This window comes from Falco peregrinus, chromosome 6 (genome assembly GCF_023634155.1).
Source record: "Falco peregrinus isolate bFalPer1 chromosome 6, bFalPer1.pri, whole genome shotgun sequence".
In the NCBI taxonomy this organism is placed as follows: domain Eukaryota; kingdom Metazoa; phylum Chordata; class Aves; order Falconiformes; family Falconidae; genus Falco; species Falco peregrinus.
The window spans coordinates 25547902-25574145 of record NC_073726.1 but is presented as its reverse complement, the minus strand read 5'-3'; the positions used below and the strand labels follow the sequence as shown (position 1 = coordinate 25574145).

The 26244-nt window shown below is 40.8% G+C and overlaps 1 protein-coding gene across 3 annotated transcripts in view; it reads right to left on the bottom strand.

The window, feature by feature from the left end:
• SEMA3D (semaphorin 3D) overlaps positions 1 to 7442 on the bottom strand; it is a 144180-nt gene extending 136738 nt beyond the window's left edge. Inside the window, exons 1-2 of one of the 3 annotated variants that reach the window (XM_055807609.1) lie at positions 7364 to 7382; positions 6804 to 6925 (exon numbers count right to left, since the gene is read on the bottom strand). The gene's annotated coding sequence lies outside the window, so the exon portion shown is untranslated. Of the gene's footprint in view, positions 1 to 6321; positions 6340 to 6803; positions 6926 to 7363 lie in introns of those variants that run through there. The other 2 variants (XM_005240156.4, XM_027790549.2) reach the window with 2 other exon arrangements.
• Positions 7443 to 26244: the final 18802 nt, after the last annotated feature.

The following is a 26244-nucleotide window of genomic DNA, read 5'->3' as shown; positions in this document are numbered from 1 at the left end:
TGATCAGTATAAAACCCCTCACCCAGGACTACTTTTGGAAAATCTCAGTCAGGAAGTGTGCTTTATTAACTTAGAACTCTGAAGCAAAGACAAGCAGATTTAAAGATCTGTAGACAAAAAAACTCCTTACAAAAAAAAAAAAAAAAAGGTGTGTGTGTTACATTTTGGCTTTAAGAAAAGGATAGTGGTAATAAAGATATCTGCTTTTATTAACTCACTCTTTATGCTTGGATTTCTGGTCATTTCAAATGACCTGTTTCTACAAATTAATGACTTACAATATTTTGCTCTTAAATAGCAAACTGGATGACACCATCTGTCTCAATATTAATGTGCTGAGACACACGAAGATCGGGCAAAACTAGGTATGCCTGCTCCCTAAATGAATAAGACCTGAATTATGTCTTCTCTTTCTTGGTAAGTTTGTGTTTCTGCATACTATTTCTAGCAGATTTTTTTTCTCTCTTTTGGAGATGGGAGTTCTGCTCCAGTTGAAACACAAAGGCTTAGTCTCTGACTCAAAGTATTACATGGCTGAACGGATCCAAGAATTCCAGATTTGTTCATGTGGAGACTTTGTGCCTCTAGAAAATCCTCTAACTTCCTTATAAAATACCTCCCCAGAATAAAGTGGATTCTTTGAAGATGCATTTTTCAGAAAGTAATCTGTTAAACTAAGGAGGTCACAGGAACCAAAAGTCAGGTTAATTCAATGTAATTAATTTATTGAGGCATTAGGCCAAATTTGCTATTTATCTTTCACAATAGGGGATCCCATAATGCCACTACAAATTCAACTTTGCCCTGATGCTTATGTCATTCAACAACAGAAAAAACAGGCTGAGACCTCTGTTTATTCTAAGAAATAAAGCTGGGTTTGTTACTTGTCTTCCTGAGGAAGCCACATCTCTCAGTCATCTGTGCTTGCTGACTCTTGCCTGACGCTATGGTTGAAAGTGGATTTTAGCTTTTTGTTTGATCAGATACATCACAAATGTCAACACAAGAGGACCTTCATTTCTGACTGGGACCTCCCGATGCTACTGCAGTATAGTTGGTAAATTAATAAGAACTTATCTGAATGAGAAAAGGTCCACTGCCTGTAACTATAGAAACAGAAGCAATAAATCATGACTATCCATATCTTATGCATTCTTCCTACTAGAAACAAAGATTTTAAGAAATATGGAAGACAGTCACAAATAGATTTGCACCTGTGTCTCCTCTGATTTCTATTAAGCAGCAGCGGACCTTTGGAGATGTAATATTGATCACCCTGTTAGTAGGACATACTGTAGTAGCTCTGAAGATTTATTTATGTCCTTAATAAAGGTTTTCAGGCACTTGCTTAAAAAAGAGAATAAATTGTGAAATTATGTAAATGATAGGTACTTTACATGCCAATAGAACATATCTTTCAGAGGTCAGAGAATGGATATAGGAATGTTACATCTTGCAAAGGTACAGATTGTGAAGAAAGTCAGAAAAGTAGCACAGAGAACCTTACAGTCAAGGCTGGTTCTTTTTGTGATTCTTGGAGAAAAGTTTCTTGGAGAAAAGAGACTTGCAACAGTCTATCACTCCTTGTCATCGCCCTTCATTTTATTTCCCTCTCTCAAAGTGTAGCTGTTTAGCTCTTTTGATACTAAGGTTGTTCTGAACAGTTTTCCTTTATTACACTGTTCTAAAGCCTTTTAGTATAAGTCTTCATAAAACCTCACATATGTGCATTATAAAATTACAGGGAATAAGTTCCATATGAAAAATACATCATATTTTTTCTTACTATTTTTTAGCAGAGATTGTGACATTAAGCATGAGAGCAACAGACATTGTTTCAATTCTTCATTGTGGAAGTGGGGGGGGGGGGTGGGGAGATCAACTTTTTTCTTTTGGTTGAGAAAGAATTTTTTACATACTCCCTCTTTGCAGGCTCTCCCTTGCAAAACCAAAAAAGGATTTTAGGCGGACAAAAAATAACCACAATTATATGGAGTGTGTCATTGATAAATTCCAGGGGAATATAACAAGCTAGGTAGGCACATACCATTAGACCTAGCTGTTCAAAATGTTAAAATTCTAGCCAAGATTGAACTGGAATATTTGGCCACATCAGCCCTCAGGACTGCACTTAACTTTTAACAGACTTAATCTCACTCTACATTTAGACTTTAGGCAAGTACTTCTTTCACGAGAGCATTTCACACAGCAGTCTACCTTTAAACATGGGCTTAAGTCCCTTGAAGTCACTAAGTACAGGCAGCCTGAGAACAGGCGCAACTCTTTCATTTCACGACAGCCTTAAGTTTGTATAATTTTCAGTTAATCCTAGGTTTTCTCTTTCCAGTGCATTTAGTCCTGAGCTATGCTGACACAAGATGAGCTCATACTCAGGGCTGCAGCATCTTCAGGATTTTTAGAAGGCGACATTCCAGGAAAACCGGTAACTTCTCTCCTCCCCATCCCCTTGGAAAAAAATAAACAGGAAAGTAACAACAACCCAGCATGTTGCTGGAGTATGCTCAGATGTTACAGAAATTTTAGCCTCTCCTCTTCTGCATGGCATCAGCTTCCTGCAAGTCTCCTGATTCACTGACCAAGTAGATTGGCAAAAGTTTAATTATGGCTATTTATTTTACTTTTATACTGACCACATTAACAGCAAAAGCTGACACGACTCTTCTTTCTGTTTATCATAACCCAGAAAGAAAAATATGCAAAGACGTATAGAAAGGATGCATGTTACTGAAAGCTGAGTACTACATACAGTGTGAAATTCATGCAGTGCAGAAGGTCCTCACTAGTTACAGGTCTCCATGTGCATATAAGTTCTAGAGCATTAATTTTTCTTTAGCCATATATATCTTGAACCCGTTAGGATTCATCCTGCAAATTAAGGTTGCAAATAGATGTCTCTAACATACTGTGCTTAGTCCAGCCAGTGAAGTTATTAGGTAAACTGTTAGGTACCAGCAGAGCTCTGAACCTTAATCACATTTTCCAGTTATGTTGTGGGGAAGTGCGATGATTTAGTTAAGGCCGGTATAATATTCTAGGCTTAAATACCACACCCATCACTCTGATAGTCAAATTGAGTCAATGATTCAACCCAGATGGGAATCCAGGTTCTTCTTGGCTTACTGTTATCTGTTCTGCCCATTAGTCTATAGGGCTTCCATAAATTATTTTGCAGTTCCTGTTAAAAGAAAATAAATCCACATGATGCTGAATACTGCCTCCCAGCTGTAATGCAAACTGGAATTTTGGACCACAGCACTGCTCCCTGACTCATCCTGGATCCCCTCCATGTGACGCTGGATCCATCTAAGCTGGGGAGAGTGGAATAAAAGGGCTGCTCTTTTTTTTAATCCCCTCCCTCCCTTTTTTTTTATCACCCACTGTCAAATAACATGTGGTTGTTCATGCAGCATGTCTCTAGGATGTGAAAAATAACAATACCAGAGTGGGGCCTTTCTGAATACACAAGGGTAGGAAGGAGAAGATAAAAGGACTAAAGATTTATACAGGGGTAATTTAAGCACTGACTCATTGCCACTGCTAAGTTTATAAAATACATAAAACCCAGACAGAAACATTGGGGCGGGGGGGGGGGGAGGGGGGGGGGGGAGATTGTGTTAAGAAGTACAACAGAGGTGCAGCATTATAAAAAAGATAAAAATAGCACACCCATGGAGCCACAATTTGCTTCACACATCATTTAAACATAGCCACTATGCTTCAGATCTCATGGGCATGGCTTTACTACGAGATCCTCTGTCGCTTGTTTGCAGTTGGAGAAAATCCAGCAAGCAAGGAAAACAAACACATCACACGTTCACTGCGCCTATTTGATTCAGCGACACTTAGCATGCACCTTTGGCATTTGCCATGGGTTAAAAAGACAATGGGCCAAATATAGCTCCGGCTATCCCGCAGGCTGCCTTGCCAGGAAAGCGTGGTGGGAAAGCCTGCTTAACCAGCACTGAAGGATTCCCTCATCTAGGAAACCTCAAAGAGTGTAGAGGTGGCTCAGTGGCCAATTCCAGCACCAGGGGTTTTAGCCAAAGAAATGCGGGCATGTGCTGGGAATTCAGCTGATTCCCAGCTGATGAATCAGCCTCCCCGGAGCCACAGGTAACTGGTACGTCTACATTGCAGTGGTGCATAGCGAAGAGACACCTGAGATTACAGCTTCTACATTTTTAACTGCAAAAGGAGTGAGAGAAAAAGCAGAACAGGGATTCAAAAAGACTCCAGGAATGCCTCATTATTTTGACCACCCTAAGCTGACAGCATGCTCACAGAATGGCTCTGAATGATTAGGACCTTCTGCAAATTAACACTGTAAAGATCCTGATTGTGTGGGACATTTGCACATACACTTGTTCCATGATATACATGGAAAGAGTTGCTGAGTATATCACTTCTGCTAGGACCAAAGTAGGGACAGGTTTTGTTGGGAGTATTTCATTCTTTGGCTTCACTTTTTAATATCGTGGTGTTAATACCTTGATTTACTTAATTATCATTATTTAATCTCTGAGCAATAGTGATGCAGTATACTCAAACACTTTAAAAGGCTCTTTCCCAATGAACAACACCTATTTCCATTTAATAATCTAGCTTAATTAAAAGTTGTTTTTTTTCTTCCTACGGCCTTGTTTCATTTAATTCCATTGCAAAATCCCAGTAGAATTTCAAGGGTGCAGTATAATTTGCATAACGAACACAGTGGTATCTACAGTGAAAACATTACCTCTCAGAATAACAAAAAAACCCAAAGAAAAGCAAAACAAACAGTAACAACAACAAAAAAAAGTAGAGTGAGATCAGAGCTATTACAGTGTTTTGGAAGGCTGGCTGATGGCATAACCTGCAGCTGGAGAGAAGCAGGTGGAGGCTGGTACTTGGGAGTGGGGTCCAAAAGAGGTCTCACTCCTCAGGGGGGGTGTCTGACAGCAGCTACCCACCAAGCCAAAGCTAAGGGCAGAAATACAAATGGAAATTAGATCTTTCTGAGCTTTAGTCACCTTACTCAGCACTACTGGAAGGCAATTGTCTCTTCCTGGTATTATTGTCCTGAAAGCATCTTATACCAGCTCTTGTAACTGCAGCCATTCCTGTGTTCTGAGGCTCGGCAGAGGTTACGGGTGAAGCTGCTATTTCCATTTCTGGTTAAAGTACTCCATGGGCAGAGCCCACATACTGGCTGTGGGAGACTTTGGCTCAAAATGCTTCTGCCTGGTTTGGAGCACATCTCACTGTGCTTCAGCACTGCACCTAACGGGGAGTCTGCTCTGTTGCCAGTACCCTGAGAAACCCTGTTGGATTGATCCAGTGGTAAGAAGAGGGAAAGCAAATTTAGTTCCTGGATCTCAGGCTAGTCTGGATGTCCAAGCCAAAATAAAGTTCAAACAAAAGTGAAGCCAGGCTGCTCAGCCTGATCAAGGCTAAAATGCTTCTATTTATGAAGCATCCCAGAGCAAGACTTGCCTTGGAAACTAAGAAAAAGGGGTGTGACACCTGTAGAATTTGGGCACCTCTGTTTGACAGTAGGTTTACAATTATGGATTAAAATACCCCAATTCCTCTTTAGAAAGCTATCTAGACACCCAGCTTTTACAGATTTCATAAAGACCTCAGCCCTTACATACCTTGCAGGAGATGATAAGCAGTGCTTTTCAGGATCAGGCCCTTAATAAGCTAAACGAACTGATTAAAAGGCAAAAGTGAAAACCACATCAACTATACTAATGAGGGTTGGATAAACAGTACTAAAAATTGTGCTATATAGCATTGAAGAGAGACTTGTTCCTTAGGTTTGCAGCTAAGTAGTGAAAAAGAAGTGACACGCTAGAATTCTTGCAGAAGTTCTTGCTGCATCTTCCTGGCCTCTGTCACGTTTGGCTGCTGCTTTCCCAGCAAAGTGCCCCCACTTACGGCCAGGCTGCCCCATTGATCTCTATTGTTCTTGGACAAGGTTTCCCACTCAATATCAAAGCGAAGCTTGTCCTGAGGGATCATAGGTGGCTGCGGAGCCCCGTCAGCGCAGTCACCGGTTACCTAACGCACTCAGGAATGCTTCCCTTCCAGAAGCAACTTTCAGTTTGCCTGTTCCCTGCCAGGCGAGGAGCTTCGCACACCCTCTGTGTCACAGCACAAGGCAAAGCAGAGGCTGTCAGTGCGACCGGTCGAGTAAGCCCATTGCAGCGAGCACCCCAGGCCAGCCGGCTGCTCCGCAGCTCCCGGTGACGGGCACGCTCAGCAGAGCCGTGCCCGGGGTCGTGCTGGGGGGCTGTGGCAGGGAAGGGATTTGCCTACCGCTCCGGGTGCAGTCCCGCTGATGAGCAGGGCTGGTGGTGCCCACGCCGCCCTTGCCATCGCCCTGAGCCACCCTCTCCAAGCAGAAGCCGGGGTTGAGAGAACGAACCCCCCTCCCCTCCGCTCCCACCTCCGCAGCCTTTAACCCTCCTCTTCCCAAAATTGCCCCCCGCCCCCGCTCCGACCCCCCGACCCCCCCCCCCTCCGCCGCGCTCCCGGGGTACAGCCCAGGGCTCTTCCCCCGGCACCGCGGTTTGCCACCTCCCCGGTGCCAGCGAGGCAGGTGGCCCGGGGACCTCTGCCAGGTGCCACCCGCCCCGCGGTAGCCCCGGCGGCCGGCGGGACAGGGGGGAGCGGAGGCTCCGGGATAAGCAGAGGGGACCGCATGCACTTTTCCATCCACATCCCCCAACCCCCCGCTCCTTCCATCCCTTCTCCGCGGAAAAAAAGCGCTCCAGCGCCCGGCGGGAGCTGGCTGGTACCTGCCGGGGGCCGGAGCGGCGGCGGGGTGCGGGCTGGGGTCACTGCGGGGCCGGGGGCTGGGTTCTTGGAGGCGTTGCGAGCGAAGCCGGCTCCTCCCCAGCGGCGGAGGGTCTCGGTCCTTCTGTGCGGAGTGTCAGACTTTCCCCTGGTTTCCCTTCCTCCATCCCCGCCACCCCTTTCCACTCCCTCGCACGCAGATGCACACCCCCTCCAGCAAATGGGCTGCTTCGCGGTGCGTGTGCGTGTGCGGCAGCCAGCTCCGGCACACCCCCCCCTGCGCGCCCCCGGGGCGCTCACGGCCCCGCCGAGCACCAGCTGCCCGAAAAGCAGCGCAGGGCACGCACAGACAGGCGGTGGCAGCCAGGTGCCCTCCGTGCTGCCACCAGGCACCGAAGGACCCCCGGGCTTGTGGGTTTCCCACTGGAGCGCAGCCCTTCCCCGCGCCGCCGCGCCACACGCCCAGGAGCTCGCACCGGGGCATCCCCACCTAATATTGCCATCACCCCACGCAGGCGCCGGCCCAGATCATAAGATCTAAAGCAGCCTCAGGTCCACTCACATTTTTCCAGCGACACATTCCCACTGGAGTGGAACTGCAAGTCACTGGCTGGTAGACTGGGAGTGAAAAAAAACCAACACACACACACCCCTCAAAAAAAAAAACAAACCACCAAACACCAAGCCAGCTCCCCACGCTTACTGATAAGGTCAAAACAGCTGGGCAGTGACTGAGAGCCAGGGCTTGGTGCGCATTCAAGGGTAGCCCACGTGCAAAATTGTAGCTACCAGGGATATATCTGCCTTTGCATTTATTTGTTTTGCCTGTGGAATGTGCTACCTCGGTGGTTCTCCAGCTTTCGCATGCTGCAGACCACTTCCTAAGAGAGAATTTCTTTCCTGGACCAACCCACTCCCACACCAAACCCTTCTCTCCAACATATTTCCTTCTGTGGCTGCCCAAGGAAGAGCCTTTCTGCCCACAGGCTGAGAGCCATTGAACGCATGGCACAGATAATATCAGGCACTTCCAGACAAGACACACTGGGGTTCTTTCAAATGCTGTGTTTCCCTAGTGAAGAGTTCAGATTGAAAGTCTTCAGCTGGCAACTCAGTTGCAGAACAGACCCCGACTGTTGCTGCCGTGAAATAACAGCAGAACCAAAGAAGCCCAGAGAAATATAGGAGTTTCCACCATGTTCATCCTCACCAACCACTCACACAGAAGTCGGATGGGTGGTCTGGTCGTACAGGACAGGATTTAAGTATGGGCGGGGTTTTTTTAAGATCACCAGAAGGCAGCTTTACACTTTTTAACTGGGTTTTTAAAACAGTTTCTTACTACGGTACCACCACTAACATTGTATTTATAAACTCTGCACACACAGATATGTAGACTGTACTCGTCTACATTCCCCCCAAAATAAATGGAGGACTTTGAAGACAGGCTGTTTCACAGTTGCCATTGACTTCTTCTGTTAAAGATTTTCAAAAAGGGATTTTATACCTGGTTTTCCACATTCATTACATTATCATTAACAAAACTTCCCATTGCCTTAATCCCTGGATGGCACTGTTCCATAACAATATCATTGTGATTGGTAGGATAGAGATTAGAGCCCAGTTTGTGTTTTATAAATTCCTGTGGAGTGTCTCTTGCACTTTACCTTATTCTCAGGTACTGAACATCACATGCACTCTGCCTTCTGCACCAGAAGATCAGCAAAGAGAAAATGTGGAGCAGGTTGTTGGAAGAAAAGTCCCTGTTGAGTTTTTAAGCATTCATTAGCACTACAGAATTAGGCTTTGAGGTACTCTGAAAACATGCAACCTGCTAAAAAGTAAACATGCTGAAAAGCCCTGCTTGCTTCATGTACTGGAGATATTTCAGACTCCTAAGAAAAAGAAATCAGCACGAATGTCCCCTTTTCTCATCTGTGGAACCAGTCTGCAGTCTCTGTTAAATGTAAAAGGAATAGTTTTGGAAATGGTTATATTTTAGTAGCCACTTTTTCTTCTTGCAAATCATGCGAACATATTTTTTTGTGTGTGTGTGGAATAAATAGCAGAAGACTCATCCGCGAAGAATTATAAAAAGGAATTTGTGAAATAATTATGCCCATCATATATTGACGTGGAAGAAACCAAGAAAAAAGACGCCCTCTTGTGGCTCTTTGCTGAATGAAAACTGCTGAAGTTCATCAAATTTCTGTGCAGACAGCCCAGAACGAGCATGCCTTTTCATTCCTTGTTACTAAGGCTGTAAAACAAGGTTGCACAAGGTCATACCATGGACACAGGCTGAGGAGAAATTCTCCATCTGCATAGTATCATTTCAAATGATCCATTGATGCATTCTTTGGCACTGTATTTTAAACTACTGTTCAGAAAATCTCAGAGCAGGTAAATACATCTTTACTGGGAAAGTAATTTTACCTTTCTCAGTGTCTGCATTAATGCTACCTCTTTGAGTGACCTTTTTAGCCAGGACTGCATTTGCCTCTTATGGGGTGTTCAAAATGTTATAGGAATTTCTTCCAAATTTCCAGATATTGTTTAAAGCTTTAATAGGAAGAGAAAGGTTCCTTTCAATACTATGAAGATATGATAATTGTAGTGATGGTGATGATGATATTATTTTTCCTGCAGAAAGGACACTGACTATTGGGTGGAAGAATTATTCAACAGGTTCTTATAAACATGAATTCGAAAAGTTGGGTGGTTTCTCCCTTTTTTTTCTTTTATAGCTAATCTGAGGCTCCCCTAAGACCAAATTCCACACCCAGTGCCCTGGGCAACTGTTCACATTTCCTGAAAGGCTGAGTGGTTCATAAAAGAGAAAAAACAACATTAGATATCTGCATTTTTCTTTTCTCATCAAACAATAATACAAGCATGAATTAAATTACGTAATAGATCTTTAGCAAATTCTTAAAATTAGGCAGAGGGGTGAGCTGGTTTTGTTACTTTCTATTTTCTGCTTGCTCATAACTCTGAACGCTGTCCGGATACTATAATGCCAAGCTGGCATATTTCAGGCAAAACTGTTCTCATCTGAAGTAAATTGTCAAAGCAGATTGATGGCATCTTTAGCAAAGGCTGCAGGAGAAACATGAAACGTCAGCATGCTGCCATGCTGTAGGCATTTATCTTTATGATAAGCACTATTATTCCTTCTAGAAGTAGTGGCAGAAGCACCTGCAGCACTATACAGTGCAATGGTGTGGCTTAAATCTCTGAAGGAGAAAGACTGTTTTCCAAACATAAGGCTAAGTTGTGCCTGGAGAATCCCTTCCAATGGAATGGCTTTGAATTTGGTGTCTTTGAGGTCCTTCATGAGAAGATCCTCTAACTCATGTCCAACTCTGAAAATTCACAGAGGAACATCCCACTCTCTATTGACAAGACCAAGAAATTGGGTATTGACTTACAAGCCTGGATGGCCTGGCAGTGCTTATTCCCAGCCACTAATTGCTCCCCTTGCTTCCAGCAACAGACATGAAAGTGTCAAATGTGGAGCAACTTCTGCACCTGGCACGTTCAATAAAGCCACTGAAGCAGAGGACTGATGTACCTTCATCTGCTGGATTGCCAGTGCAGGCACTGCTGCTTGTGCAGTTCAGTTCCTCATCCAAAAGTAGGGAAGCCTTCGTAAGGGTGGGGAGGGAGCGATCAGCCAGGGGCAGAAATCATCTCAGCCAGTCAACCTCAAGTGCCTGTATTTGTGACTTGGCCACAAAATTTGCCTCCTGGGGGAGGCTTGGGTCACTGAGTCCCTTCAGTTACTGTGCAGGCGTATTGGCAGGTTGGGTCCCACACTGGCAGTACAGTCAAATTCAGGCACTAACACTGTCCAAGAACCTGGATCAATATTCTCTGAATACAGCAGGTGTATTTCCACTGACAATAACAGGTCCTGCACTGATGGATGGGCGACTATATAAAGGACAGAAGAACGTATACAGATACATATATGTCACAGAGCTACTAAAAGTCAGTCCAGCAGTAGGTAAAGGTTCTTTTTCTGGACTCTCCATGCAGCTCAGGTTTTTACCATGTCTGAAGGGGAATAACCAGCGATTGCCCATCACCCTGTGCTGATGCAGGTAGGCTGACCTTTGGGGGTCTCCAGAGCAAGACGAGGGACTCTGCTCATCCCTTTTATCACCAGTTTGGGAAGAGGAGAATCTCTTTTACTCCAGTGTTGGTAATACTGGTTGGTGCGCACCATAGTGCACACTGATTTCATGTCTTCTCCCACCCCAGCAAACCTTAAGGCAGGGTCAGGTTCTGCTGCTTTCTTTATGATATAGCTTGGGCAGAGTCTTGACATTGCAGCTATAATCTGATTTATTCATAAGAGTATTTCTCAAATAGCTTTTTAGTTTGTGTTGGGTTGGTTTTTTTGTTTGGGTTTTTTCTTTACAATAAATACATGCAGGTCATCAGAGAGAACCAGGCATCTGTATAGCATCCTTATTCCCACTGCACCCTGTGCTTGAGGAACATAAAGTTGCAAACACAAAGATTGCAAACCCTTACTAACAGTTCCTGTAAGCCCTTTAGTTTTATTTTTTTACCTGAACATCCCAGGTTCTACCTGATCTAAAGCATTGAGAACAAGCAGCAATCAGAGCAGCAAGAGAAGGTCAAGGCTCCTTCAGTCTACCCATTCGTGAAGAAGCTCAGTGTGTGTGCACTGAAGGTTGCATTAGGAGAAATCCTACTGGGAGTTAGAGTGCATGGAGGAAAGCATTTCTAGCCCCTGCGGCTCACAAATAAGGGCAGATTTCACTTCATTCATTGCTAAAAGATGGAAAACATAAGCTATTTCCACTGAGTTGATGTTCCAGAAAAAAAATAAAAAAAAATACAAAGGGAAACCTTTATGAAACGTGCAGAGAAAAGTCTAAAATATTGCTTAAAAGGGGATGAAACCTTCCTTAGAAGTATTAGGTGAAAGTAAAATATCCATCTTTGTCTTGCTGCCAAATTCCTGGCAAATTATCAAAACTTAATCATAAAGGATCTGATCCTGAATTACTGAACATGTTTAAACTCCATTGGAGTTCACAGTGTTTGCCTTTCTTCAGCACATCACAGGGTTAGGTGCAGATTATGCAGCGTCACATCCTGGGCACCTTCTTGTCACCACTGAGTCCCCGTCATCTCAAGACTTGCACCTACAATTTCCACCGACTTTAGTTCAAGCTTTGGTGCACAGTGGGGGTGGGATCTGGCCCAAATATCTTGTGAATTATAAACATTTTTGTCTACAGGCCATTGTTGGGACATGAATTCAGTCTCTACTAAATAAGCAGTGTGACAAGGAAAAATTTGTTGAATTTCCACGTATGTTCTGGATAAGAAAAGAAAGCAATCTTTGAGAGCCCACAGTTCTATGTATTTTCTGAGTCAAACAGGGAATTAATTTCCATGAAAAATTATCTGAGGCTCATTTTCCTGCTTTGTAAAAATTACAGTTCTATATTTCTAAGGAAGGGCATTTCTGCCTCCTGTTTCTACTTCCAGTGAAACCAGTGGTTGAACTAATTGGTTTAAGGCGTTATCCTGCTCCCACTGAATGGCAATGACTGCTGCCATTTGTTAGCTTCAGCAGCAAGCTGGGGAGGGTGAGAATAAAATCAGCTCTGAGCTGTACCCAAAGAACTCCGGTTCCTCTCAGCAGTCGCTGTAGCAATAATAAACCCCCCCTCATTTTAATAAAACATGAGTGCTATTACAAGAAAAGGTTTCATGTATTTTGTTATCTAGGAACACAGGATATCTAGTTCTGTTTATCCTTAGCATAACAAATCTTTGTGAATGCCTGAAAGTCACTTTTTTCTAGTGAAAATATGTACTTGTGGTTAACAGAAGACAAACATCCAAGCAATGGTTCTATAGATAGAAATGTTCTTTCTGGCTCTAAAACATAGCTTTGTCCAAAACACACCCTATTTATTATTTATTCTTGGATATTTTTGTTTCCTACCCAGCTTAGGGCAAACCTTAACTCTAGGTGATCACTTTGCAAGCAAAATAGTGTTAAATGGAACCACATGCCTCAATGATTTACAGCATACATTATGTGGGCTCGTGTTCACTGTCCTCAATAAATAGGTATTTTGATTGTATTAAAAGATTGTCTCCCTTAAACTGTAAATATTACATTTGTTACAGAGTCATCAGTGGGAACAGATTCTTGTTAGTAGCTTAAGATAATATACTACCAGCCAAGTCAGTATAACATGTGTCTGGAAAGTAGGAGTTACCAGCACCGTTGAAAGGTTGAACACAGTAACCTGGTATAGTAGGTTTGTGTACACCCTGCCTCTGTTCCGTGTAATACTTCTCTGTTTAAATCCTTTCACGAAATACCTGAGGAACAGGTTTGAAGGAAATGGACTCTTAACTTGAAGGCCACCCCATCAATTGTAATGCAGACAGGCAGATTTTCATGGAAGCTGTGGATTTTGGGAGCTCTGCAGGGGAAACTTCAAAGGTTTAAGTCTGGATTTCTCTGTACAAGAAACCTAACCTAGCCAAAAGAGGTTAGTGAGGCATCTAAATCCCAGTGAATGGTAGCCAAATCCCAAAAGCTTAGCAAACTCCCTGCATCATCATTTTTTAGTACCTTGACAATCCACAGCGAGCTGCGTTTTTAATTAGAAGTGTATTTTGCAGGGAGCTGTTGGGAAAACACCAGTACCATTTTCTTGTCTTTTTTTGCTTCATAATTCAATGACACTTTTTACAGGAGCACAACGCACTCTCACCCACATGGTCAGGTGTAGATCTATAACAGATCTAGCAGATATTTATGACTGGTTTCTGTGGGAACTGTAGCCCACTCACCCCATTAGCGTTGCTCTGGCACATATGAAGTAAGTCCTTCTTGCATACTGCTTTCATTTACACCAGAACTGCATCCAGGTTGGCTTGTACCATAGCATCTCTGTGACCTTCAAACTACTACCTTTCTAGCCAAAGGATGCATCAGTCATTGCTAATATATGCTTTACACTAAATAGTGATGAATATTGCACTGATTAGTTCTCTCCACAACTAGCTCAGTTGACTGGTCTATGGATCCCAGGTTTTGCTCGTCAAAAATGTGTACACTCAAATCTGCAAATGAACTTATTTCCTAAAACCTAGGTTGCTAATCACAGAGGCTCCTTATGCAGTCAGTAGAGACTGATGCCAATCTCCCTCTACGATGATGCATCCCATAATTTAAAAACCCATTAACAAACACTTCAGACAAGGAACACAACTTTTTCCTTAGTGCTTTCCATATCTCTCCATTGACTGCAGAGGGAGCCTACATGTCTACTTCTAAACACCTAATGTTTAAGTGAGTGAAACCCACCCTGAAGTAGTAGGGCTGAGGCCAAGATAATTACATACAAAGTGTTTTCAGGATCAAGTCCAGAGGTTATTGAGGACTCTGCTATGAAAGGTGCTATTCATCTCTGCAGTATAACGTGGAAACAGAGTGACCGCATGTTGGTGTTTGTTGTTGAACAAAATTACCTTCAGAGCTGGACAGAAAGATATTTTATTCAAACTGAACAAACAGATTTTTAATTAATTTTGTTTGTTTCTCCTTTCTTTACAAATCATTTATTCAATTTTATACTAGATTTAATTCAGTTTACATCAGCAACATTTCTAGATGTGGCTAAGCCTGGCTGCCATTCAGTCTTCAGGGCTATGGCTTAAAAATTTAAAAAAACAAACAAACAAAAAACCCCAAACTAATACATGTAGCATCATTGAAACCATGTGCATCTGTATAAAATGCTTGTATATTCAGTGGCTGTATCAGCTGAGAAGGCTGTAACTTGAACTCAAATGTGCAGGATTCCCCTGCGTTCAAGAGCCAGCGTTTGATACTGTGGTTTGAGTAGATACCTTCTGTCCTAGCTAACTGCAGACATGAAATGCAGCATATAGATAGGTTTGGTTAGCTAGCTTTTAATATTTCCTCTTTCAGACTTTCTCCTTTCAGTAAATGAGGGCTTTTGTCATTGATTGCAATGAGCAGAACCTGAAGCAGTGGAAAAGAAGCTGCAGTGAGTGTATGTTTCTGAAAACAGACGCGCACACCAGGTACATTTATAGGTGGAAAGCTGCTGTTCCTACCAAGTCAATGCATAGCTCCAGGCGCTTTCAGTTTGCAAAGAAACAGAAGTGAAAGTAATAGAAAAGAAAAACAGTGCTTTAGATTAAAAAGGAAGACTGCAATTTTTGCAAATCAGCTACTTTTCAACAGCTTTGTTCAGCATAGAAAAAAAAAATCTCAGTTTAACTTTTCCTTAGTTAAATATTCATTAGATTGGCACTAAAAAGAAAAAAAAAGAAGAAATTAAGCTTAAATAATACCATCTCTCACTGATACTAATAAACATATTTCCATCATTTATTGTTGTTTATTAATTATTGTAGTCTAAGCTACTTAACACTACACATTAGTGTCAGTCAGACAAGGCGATTTAGTTTACATAGAGAAAGACTTCAAGGCCAAAACTACAATTTGATCACTTACCTCTGATCTGACTTGGGAACTTCAGCGGATGATGTCTCAGCTCAACTTCCAACCTCAGGCTGAGCTAGAATAGATAAATAAGAAAAAATGCCTGTCCTGAGCTAAGTAACTAGAAGGAAGAGAAATCCCTGGAGAAATTGTTCCAATGGCTAATAACCATGATCATTATCAAGATGACTGATTTTTCAAGTGGTGTTAGAGCAAACCCCGTTGTAGCAGTATGGTTCATCATCCTGATTTTTGGAAGGTAAAGGTACAACAGCAAACTGTTTTGGCATGTTAAGGTCTCTGAATACATGACACCCTGTACACCATTTACCAGACATTATTGTGTTGCTGGCAAAATCAAAAAAACAGAGGAGATCCAGAGGTGTGTTAGGGAACTCCGGGTTATGCCTAAGCAGTACTAAAAATATATGGTAACTTCTGAGTTTACCTGGGAGTAAACTATCCTACATTCAGATGTCAAAAAGGTTCAAACAATCACACTGTGCTATTTGTGAAGCTATTAGTTGAGAAAGACAAAAAACTCTCATGATTTAAAATCTGGGTTTCAATAGAAAGTAATAAAACACAAATAAAAAATAATTAAGGAAACAAATGAAGTGATTGTTCACTTGATCTTGCATCTGCAAGGTCATAAAGAGCTCAAATATATATCCAAGCTGTTAACTTATGTGACTGAGGGACAGAGACCGATCCAGCTGCCTACATTCCTCCAAGATGTATATTGTAACAGTGAGGCCTACTGCCAGAATCACTCTGTATAAAAGCAACCCTTTTCTAGAGATCAAAAAATAAAATACGGGTGGAATATTCTCATTAAATAAGGCATTTTTAAAAAATACTGTGAATGTACACTTTTGCTTCCTCACTTCCTATTATTCAGTTTGTGACCCCTTTTCTTCTACTCCTCTCTTTGGGATACTCCTTGGTATCCCAAGGTTGACCATGGTCATGGTCAACCATGCAAGTATGAGCCAAAAGTGAGGCACTCATGATCCAGTCACCTAAGGCTGCCAATTAGTCCAAGAAGGGAAACAGGCACCTCCAAAGAATACACAACCCTCTTCTAGAGAGGTCAGATGACGGCTTCTTTGGAGGATTCCCACAAAGGCAACCTATGGTGACTAGTTCATTGTCAGAACTTTAATTTTCAGAGCTCTGAAATCAGGTGAGATAACTCTTACCCATAACTAACCCATAGATGACCTTTCCAGGTGTACTGCCATTCTTCATACCATTTTTGATGGTCACTTGCTAGTTTCTGATTAAAATCAGGTGTAGCCTAGGAGAAGAATGCATTTTCCTCTCTATTTGTATAACATCTGATAAACAGGTCTAACTCTTTCCGAAGTCTTTAGTTATGGCATCAATATTTATGTTTTACATACATATAAGTAAAAGCAGATTGAACTGGGCAACTGCTTTGAAGCACAGAGAAGAAACTTTCATTTGCATATTTTACTGCCGTGAGAAGGTCTAAAAGCAGTGTATGCCTTTGCTGATTAATGTTGGGTTCAATACTTTCATTTACATAAATTAGGGGATGCATATTTTTTATTTAAGTTGTGCACTGATATAACGCTAGAGATCACTAAGGAATTACATTAATGCTGTTGAATTATTAGATGTTAACTCAAGCATAATTTTTTTTTGCATATGTTTGTATAATTTAAATTGTGAAGACTGTTATCAAAGTCTTTCTTTTGGTTTTAATCTGAATGAAATCCTAGTCTTCTACCGTCAATAGTAAAAGGCTCCTCCCAAATTCAAAAGCCAGGATTCAAGAGCACAGTTCTTAATACTATCTCTAACCAATAAAGATACCCATTCAACATAAAACTTCCATAAACCACAGGCACATACCTTTATTGCCGATGAACAGACCCAGTGTAGCGACACACTTCAAAAATCTTAGGAAATTTGACTGCAAAATGAAGGATCATTCTGCCTCAGGAACATTCACAAGGCTTTAGCTTCTGGAGCAGGACTAAATGCTCAGGTTGGTCCCAATGCTATTTGCTTTTATTTTCTATGGGGTGAATTTTAATACAGTTCTCTTGGCCTGCAGAGCCTGTTTGGAACTTCAGATCTTTGATATTTTTATTCATCCCTTACACATAACATCATTCGTCTGCCTGGTTTTAAAAGATGTTGGCTGTCTGAAAGCACAAAAGCTGTTTCTTTTGGCAACATTGTTCGGGAGCAGGATTTCAAAAGGGGACCATAGCTAAGGAATACACACTTTGTGTACATATAATGTATTTTACTTTTCTAAAAATCCAGGAAATATACATTGCAGGTGCAAGTTGTCAAAACTTGTGGTTCTTTCAATTCAGCCCAGAGACATAACTGTATCCATATTTTTATGAAACACCAGTTACATGTTCTAATTGTAAAATACGTGGCCTCTGTTCTTTTGATGGCTTTTTCTTTGTGTTTATTGAATCTAGAATTAAACTATAAAGGAAAACAGTCTTGGCAAGGATCTAGGTGGTTTTTGGAGTGATCTGAAGCAACTTACTCCTGGGTTTTGTGGTGCTTGCGGCAGAAAAGGGGTTTGTGCTCATGGCTTTATGGAGTATCTTTGATGCCTACACAGACATACATTCTTCCTTGTCCAAAACATTTAGCCTGGAGTTCAGTGAAAAAAGTTCTAAGTCTGGTTTTGTGATACCACACCACTGACAAGGCAAAATACAAATGATGCACCAAACTAGTATTTTTGTGATTGACAGTGCCCATTCCTTTCATATGTGGCCATCAGAATCAAGTCCTGTACATCAAGAGAAGCAGCTCGTGCACGTCAGGTTTATTTTGGGGATAGAACAATTAGAGGTTTTGCAAACCCTGAACCAAAAAAGAATTAGCAGAAGCCATCATAATCAGTTTTCAATGCAAAAACGAACACACACAAAAACAACCAAGGAAGATCCCTCTGGGAAGAGAATTTTATGTTTTATTCTCATCTAGAGGCAATCAAGAGAGCCAGATTTTCATCTTAATCCACCAGAAACATCATAAAAACAGAACAATTACAGAAATTTAGTCTTTATCACTCTGTAGTTTTTTGGTCTGGGTCATGTAGTTTCCTTAATCTCGTTTCTTAATGACCTACCTCACACCAGGGGCTCCAATGGGTAAGATGGTAAATAGTACTGAAGGTGAGCAAGAACGATGTGGGGAACAACACACCATTGCACAATGGAGGTCAGCTGGAAATGCACTAACACCTAAGGCAAATCTAGAAGGACTAACTGAAAGGCATGTTTGTGGGAAGGAGCATCTGTACCATGCAGCTGGACAGAGATGAAGGTGGGAATTTCTGCCTTGCAGTCCCTGCGCTATGAGCACCACAGGTGCTGCTGCAACAAAGGGGTAAGGACCCTCATTATTATTTTCTTTTCAAGCAGGGGGCACGACAGCCCCAGAATGTCACTGCTATTCCTGCGCAGTCGGAAGGGGAACATAGGCAGGTTAGCAGTCTGCAAAGTAATTAGAGCAAGATAGAAACCTCCAGGGAAAATACCCAGAACCAGCCAAATTTTACTACTCCCTTGCGAAACAAGGGAGGTGAAGACTTGTGGTGGGCTGAATCTGAGATCCCGTGAGTCACAGGATGGATTTGTCAACTGTTAATCTCAGCTGTTAGGGCATGACTCTAAAATCTTGAGTGGTCACATCTTCAGGTTAGTGGAAACAGCAGACGATTACTTTCTTAGGCTCAGCCACTTAATTAAATATAGAAAATCCACTCAGTTACAGCCAACCAGACTCACTGACCTCAAATTTTTAGTCTCACAGTATTTCTTTAAAGTGCAGCATCCTGTCCATGAACACTCAAGAAGAAAAATGTGATAGAATTTACAACTGTCATATTACATATGTTCTCCAAAAAGCAGATAATCTTTTGGCAGACATGAACTCACCAACTTGTGAAGGAAACCTTAGTATAAAAACCTCACATATTTTTACTTAACTGATACCTCACAATGGCACTAACATTTTTCATTCATGGTCTGATATTTGTTTTGAAAGATGATGTGTGAAAGTAGGCTTAAGGTTCAGTTCTATCGTTTTTCAGTGAGGGCACCATTCAAAAATGACATACATTATTTCTAAGCAGAGCTTCCCTTCTAGCAGACTTTTTTGCTTGTGTCCTTTAGAGGAATTCTTGCACCTTCCTTTGAAACTTGAAAAAAGTGGCATCTGCTGGAGCCAGGATGAGGAAGAGATTTGCTATTGCTTTGAACACTTGTGTTCTTTTTACATTACTGGAACCAGAAAGAGGGATTTTACTTAGGTAGAACTTTAGATCCTTAGATTTGATTAAAGCAAACATTATTTTTTTATTTAAAAGACAGAAGGACAATATTTTTAATTTTTCTTTTTTTTTTGATGTCAAAACCTTCTGCTGACATAAATAAAAGACTTCTGGAAGGTTTTTGATTGTGTTTTTGGTCTCTCAGGTAGCTCCGCTGATATCTCTTTTTTTGTGTTTTGTCGTGTCACTTTGCCTCTACCATGACCCTTAAGCTATGTTATTTTCTGTATCTGGTATGTAGGGGTAAAATACCCCAAAACAAATATCTAGTATGGCTTAGTGAAGAGTCATTGAAATCAGCAGTAACTGTAAAATTTGTTGGTAGCAGGAGTTTTTCTGACTAGGGACTCAAGCCTTTGTTCTTACTGTTTCATTATGAATAGGGCATTTTTTTGTCTCTGTATGTTCCACACTAAATTTGCAGCTCCGTTTAATAGCAGATCCTCGGCTGATGTAATTTGTTGCAGAAGCACTGACCTCGGTGAAGCTATGCTGAAACATTGCAACGGACTGAAAGTATGAACGCTGTTGTGTATTGCACAATATGCTACCACATACACCAAGGAATACACTGTGTTTTCTCCAAAACATAAAGTGGTGAAATGATTTATTAAAAAAAAATATAAATTTCTCATTTTCCATTGCAAGAGTGGGTTGTACATGTTAGTCTTCTATGTTACTAACCGTAACTTAAGAGAGATCAGTTCCTATACAGAATGGTTAATTTGTGTTAGCTGTAGGCAGACCCTGCTTGACATATGAAGTGAAAGCCACAAAATGCTTAAAATTGTCAACATTTTGCAGTGAGAGGAGTTTTGGTGAGGGTTGTTTTAGGGGGTTACTCAGAACAAATGAAAATATGGACTTCAGAAGCATTTTTACCTTGACAAACTTTAACTTCCTCAGGATGATTTTAGCCTTTGTCTTTGCATCCTCATTAATGAATTGGAATTTGAAGCATCTTCATTCTACACAGATGCCCTTCAAACTGAGAGCAAAGAGAATCAATTGTGAAATATCAGCTGTGTTTACAATGCATTTCTTGTTCATATAAAAACATTTCTTAAGTGTTCATGGCCATAATGGTCTTTTTCTTCCTTACCAGTTTGACCCTATCTTTGCTTTATTTTGCTTCTGTTTGTCAGGCAAAATCAAACTGTCATCTCTGGTTTTTTCTTTTGTCATTTTATTTTTCTATGACCACACACTCACATGTGTACAAGACTTAGAATGTGTACAAGACACTGGAACATGAAAAGATACCACTAATGAGAATAAAACTCTAACACACAATAGTTTTCTTATGTAAATACTTCATGACACTTAACCTTCTATCCTGATTGACAATAACATAGCATATATAAAAATTAAAGCCAGAACAAATCTTAAATTAAATCTAGCCTGAGGATTCTCATTTTGTTTTGATCATGAAAAAATACCAAACCTGTCAGAGTCTGAAAAATTAATTTTGAATGAGGTATCCATTGGTTGAACTCAGAGCTTAGTTCCAGCCATGGATAGCAGCAACCATGAGAGGGAAAGACATACAAACACAGTGTATGTTATTGTCATCACAGCCAGGTGTTAGCAGTTGCCACTCTGCTATGACAGTGACCTGCTTGACTACAAGAATTGTGCCAAGCATTATTCATAGATGTGTATTTTTCCAGTCTGCTGTCAGTCTCTGTTATTTAAAGTGTGAAAGAAACTCTGCATATATTTATCCTGCTGGGCTCTACCAAAATGCAGAAATTCAAATAAAGTAATCACTTACTGAGAAGCCCTGCAAAGTTGTGTCTTTTATTCCAAATAAAATAACGTGTAAAACTGTACAAAGCAAATTAAATTATGTATGGATGGTTTGTCATTTTTCAGCCAGTGGGAGACTTTCTCTTTATACCAAGAGATGGAGTTAAAAAGGTTTCTTGAATATCTCAACATATACATTTTGAAATGTTCTAAATAGCCTTCCCCTGTGCCTCACTAATTTTAAGATTGTCTTACCCTTTAAGTGACCTGATCGCAGTCACTTACACAGCCAACTAATTCCCTGACTTGTTCATTAAGATTATTATTGAAAACCTGAAAAATTCATTATGTGTGAGCACAATGAAAACAGGACAAGTTTTTGGCTCACTGCTAATAAGAGATAAGTTTATTTTTTACCTTGAAAGGGAAAAAAGAAAAGACGCTATATTTCTCAATCTAAGCCTATCAGAAATATAATTCTTGAATATCTTACATGTATGCACATAAAAGACCGTTAATTCTTCCATATGGAAAGAAATCTGTGAAGCAATTTTGCTCTGGGGCAGAAGCTATTGAGTATATCAACTAAATACAAAAAAAAAAAAAACCACCATAGGAAAATTATGGGATAAAACACAAAGCAAGCTTTTCAAACTTTAGGAAATTGAGCAATTGAAGGCAGGAAGTTTTGTATATACAAAATCATAAAAGATAGAGTTTAAATCACTATAAATACAGAAGTTTATGCCCTGTGGGCTAAACCTCTGGAGAAGGTTTGCTTTCAGGACCTAAACCTGATCAAAGATAAATTCAGTTTATGTTTTTAAGTTTCAAGAAAGAGCTCTAAGAGGTGCAAGATCAGTGGTGAGAAGCCTTGTCTACCATTATAAGGGTAGCTATATATCTACCTGTATATAGGTATAGTTATGAGGGTAATTATGCACCAAGTGTGTTACAGGGCGTTGCTGGACCCGAACGGAACTTTGAAAGGCCACGAGTTCTTTTTCCAGATTATTTTTCATTTTTGTAATTACTTTTTACGTGATTACATATGTGCTAGTTACAAAATTATGTGAAATGCCATGCCAAAACTAACATGCAAGATGAAAAGTCATCGCAGTTTACCGAGGACATTTTTTAATGTAGCGATAAGTGAAATGTTCGTTTCTCCAGATCAAAGCATCTCCTGTTGCAAACAACGTAACGTGTTGTATTTAAATGTATCACTGCTGCTAAAAGAGCCTTTTCAGATGAAAATGTGCTGACAATGTTTTTATGATCATTTCTAGATATGATGAACAGCTCTTATGTGCAAGGCATCTCTGCCATTGTCTTCTGCCAAGGTGGAGAGTGAAATGCCCTGTGCAATGTTTTACTGGGTGATTTCTTGATTGGTTTCACTTGTTCTGTTTGTTAAATATGTAAGTAAATCTTTTTCATTTTCAAAGCAAGCAAGGTTTGTGGTGTCCCTGACTTCTTGGGAGCCTATCCCGAATGCTGCTAAGTTCTTTTATCATCAGGTTTGCACTTGATAACACCAGAGGCTGAGTTTTTCCTGGATAAGTATATTTGAACACAGGAGAGAAAAGGACCCAGAGAACAGAGAAGTCATCAGTTCACATCTACACATCTCACAGTGTATTAACAGGTCTGGTTCATCAAACAGCATGTTTGGTCCACTAAATCTTTATTTATCACTAAAAAGACCCTAGGTTTTGTTAAAATTAACTTTGGAAAAATTTTCTCACCATTTCCAGCTTGCAGGGGGGGTTGAAAATAAATCTTTGAGTTTGATTTAGACAGATAATAGATTTTCTTTAAGAAAAGCCTTGAATACACACCTCCCCATGATTTAATTAACCTTACAGCTACTTTGAACAAAACCACAAAATTGCACAGAAAATGACATTCCACTTGCAGCTCAAATGAATAGTCAGTTATCTCACACAAAATGAGTTTTAATATCAGGCAGAAGAAGGAAATCTGCAACCTAGAATATATTGAGTGAAGGCACTAATGTTGCATTTATTGGTCTGTTTTGGAGCTAGACATGTTGTAAGCAGGTCTGCTGTCTCAGGTCACACAGGTGGGCTAGGCAAGACAAGAGGATGAAGTCATGCAGGAGGGTGAAGGCGTGAGTTTAGCACCTTGCTCCTGGACATCCTCAAAATAGACATTTCCTGCCACAGAACTGCAAATGTCCTGGGGCTGCTCCTAAACTGACCTGTATCTCTGCACCACAGAAAACCTTGCAGTGTTTCAAAAGAAAGACCCCTTAAAATTTCACCATAGATGACAGTCAGCCTACGCCTCAGTTATCTTTTCCCAGTAAACAAGATTTGGAATATGTCTGGGGTGTGCTTAAATCTCACTTTCATGTGGAGTTAGGACAGGCTAAGATTTACACGCAGATAGGGAACCTTCTTCTGCTCTGGAATTTCTCAATTTAGATGTCACACTGGAAATTATGTGGAATAATCACAAACAATAATGTGAGGGAGACTAATGTCCACTGTTCCCTTTTTATTCCCTGCTGAGAAAGATGGTTTGTGCTGCAGGGCATTCAGAGCAGAATCCTAATGCAGCCACTTGAAACCAGCCTGTAGGAGCTGCTTTCTGTCCATTAAGAACAGAAAAATTATCACAATGCTACAATTCTGTGGCTAACGCCTTAATCTGTTAAATTAGGCACTTAAGGTATCTACAGGATTAGGTGGGAATTTGATGAATGATAGTGGCACCTAAATGATGGCTTTGGGGACCCTTGATACAGCATGCAGATCACCTGTCATCTCTTTGTAGCTGTGAATTCCAAATTCTGTTGTATTGTGAAAAAAATTTACTGTGAATTGCAACTTCAGGCAAATTCTTTGTTTCACGTAGCATAGGGACTTTCCTGACACACAGTTTTTCAGTCTGAGTATGTGCTGCCTTATAACCATTTAATGATAAAATGACCTGCTGTCAGAAATTTGGTATAAAGTTTTGAAGATATAATGTTTCCTATAGATGGTTAAAAACAAGGCTTGGAAAAAAATAGAGGGGAAATATTTAACATCTGAAGTCATATTTATTGCATAGAAAACTTCCTATGCATTTGGATAAGGACAAAGCTGGGACAGTTGTACTCAAGTTTAAGAAGTTTGTACAAGTATGTGCTCTCTTTTTCACAAGAGACCAGTTTGAAGCTTTACAAATGTGCTTTACTTCAGAAGCGTTACATGTGGTTACTTCATAGCTCCACACTCTCAAGACACTTTCTTTTGTTCTTGCCTTCTAAGCCAAATGCACGATTCTGGCACTGAGATTTAAACACCAGATGAGGTGGTTCATGTTGGAGTGCTGAAGCCATGAGTTATTATAGTTAAGTGGTCAGAGCATGCTATTTGTTCCAGGGATGCAAAAATGGGACTTTTCAGAAGGCCTACTCCCTTCGACTCCAAATATGCTAGCAAGCTTGGGAAGAAGGGCAGGAGGAAACTTTCCTAAATGGCCAGCTTCCTCCATTGGCATCGGTGCATAGTGGCCATCTGTTCAGGCTGGTTCCCAAGGGCATATCTGGCCTACCAAACAGGCTAGTTTTGTTTTACTTAATTCACAGGTTGGGTTAAACTAACATATAAACTACCAGGGAGTCAGAATTTCAAGTCTACCTTTGACTTTTTCCCTGCTTGAGTTCCACCCTTCACACCTTATCTGAGCAGGAAGGCCTCCTATGATTTGATATATTGAACACCATGTATACTTAAAAGAAATAATCTTCCCAGAACCTACAAACAACAGTCCTGGCACAGAACAAAGGCCCATCTGTATCAGTATCTGGTCTCCAACAGTGGGTAGTCACAGGAAAATAGGTAAGCAGGTGGTACTTTTATGCAAGAATACTCTTGAAGAACCTATGCCAAAGCCCTCATTTGCAGCTAAAATGGCCTCCTTAAGTTTGGCATAGTGTATTCATGTGAGAAAACCTCCCATGGTCCATTCCTTTCATGAACTGGTCAGTTGTGCTTTTTGAACTGATTGTCCACAACAGTTCATGAGTACACTGTTTAATCATATGTTAATAATCACCTCCCTTCTATTGTTTGAACATGCATCTTGCTAAAGTGATTGATGCCCCAAAGTTCATGTACCACGATAACTTGTTAGCAGTTACCTCCTCTCACCTTTTCCCAAAACTGCTGGGTTTGCAGTACTTGGTGATAATCTTCCCTTCAGTGTTCTATTTTTCATGACAAATAGGCTTCATCCGTTCAGATACTTCTCATGCAGAAATCAGTTCTGTATGAGATCGTCAGCTGCCCCTGGCTCTACTTTTTCTAGTACAACTGTAGCTTTTTTGACAATACATTCAATATGTCCTATACCTTTGGAGTGCATTCAGAGCATAGCTTTTAAGTAACTGCACGAGTGGTAACTATGTCTCAGGAAGAAAACTGATTTTTATGGTAACACCTTACAGATATTAAGCATTTTTGCAGCCATTTTCAAGCCAATGGTATATCAGAGGCTATGAACAAGTCAGCAGAGATCATGGAACAGGAATATAAATAAAGCAGTTTTTTTGCAGGCTGTTCAGATTTAGAAGTGGTACTAGACTGTGCACTTTGCAAATGGATTTAAAACAGATACTTTAAAACATTCAAAAAGTCTCTTTTGGTTCATAATAAAGTAACACATAAAATTTAGATAGATTCAGCTGTCTAAACCCAAGCCTCACTCTTCTCCAATTAATAAAATTATTCAGTGATGCTCATTTCTCTTAAAGTCAATTAAATGTTGACCAGATTGCTAACAACACTCTCTTTTGGTA